Consider the following 719-nt stretch of genomic DNA (forward strand, 5'->3'; position numbering starts at 1 on the left):
TTGGTGTCCCATCCCACTCCTGTGCCTTTAAAATAAAACAACAACCTGCATCTTTATAGCACTTTACACCACCTCCAGTTTTAGAGCCAGTGAAGTGCTTTTGAAGTGTAGTCCCTGTTGCGATGCAGGGTCCCTCAGTGAAGTTTCTGCTGCCTCCTCAGCTTTGAGCATTTTCAGTCTGCAGAGGAAGAAGAAAAAGGAGGGTTTCTCATTGCTGTTGTTCTATTTCCTTCTTGTCTCTGTGAATAGATTCAAAGTAAAAAAATTAAATGTTGATCTCAGGCCCCAGCGAGGATCGAACTCGCGACCCCTGGTTTACAAGACCAGTGCTCTAACCACTGAGCTATGGAGCCAACTGCAGAACTGCGCCTGAAAATCGCAGCAAAACCCGGCAGAGAGCGCAGCACGCCCAGAGGGACTGACTGAGGCAAGTCCTTAAAGGGACAGACCAGCAGGGGGCGATCACACCACAGATAGGCTTAGGCTGAGATTCTGAAAGAGGCAGGTTGGCAACTGAAGTCCTTAAAGTGACAGTCCAGCAGGGCAGATCACTGAAACAGGCAGTCCAGCAGTGAGATTCTTAAACTGGCAGGATGGTGTGGAGGTCTTCAAAGGGATAGGCCAAACAAGGAGCGCTGCTTGGGAACTCTCTGCCCCAAAAGGTGGTGGAAGCAGAGCCTTTGAATATTTTTAAGGCAGAGCAAGATAGATTCTCGATT

The 719-nt window shown here is 48.7% G+C and overlaps 1 non-coding gene across 1 annotated transcript; it reads right to left on the reverse strand.

Annotated features, from left to right (window-relative positions):
• Positions 1–280: 280 nt before the first annotated feature.
• On the reverse strand, positions 281–353 carry trnat-ugu. The gene has a single exon. It is a non-coding gene; the product is annotated as a tRNA-Thr (tRNA).
• Positions 354–719: the final 366 nt, after the last annotated feature.

Source organism: Carcharodon carcharias (genome assembly GCF_017639515.1).
Source record: "Carcharodon carcharias isolate sCarCar2 chromosome 37 unlocalized genomic scaffold, sCarCar2.pri SUPER_37_unloc_2, whole genome shotgun sequence".
NCBI lineage: Eukaryota > Metazoa > Chordata > Chondrichthyes > Lamniformes > Lamnidae > Carcharodon > Carcharodon carcharias.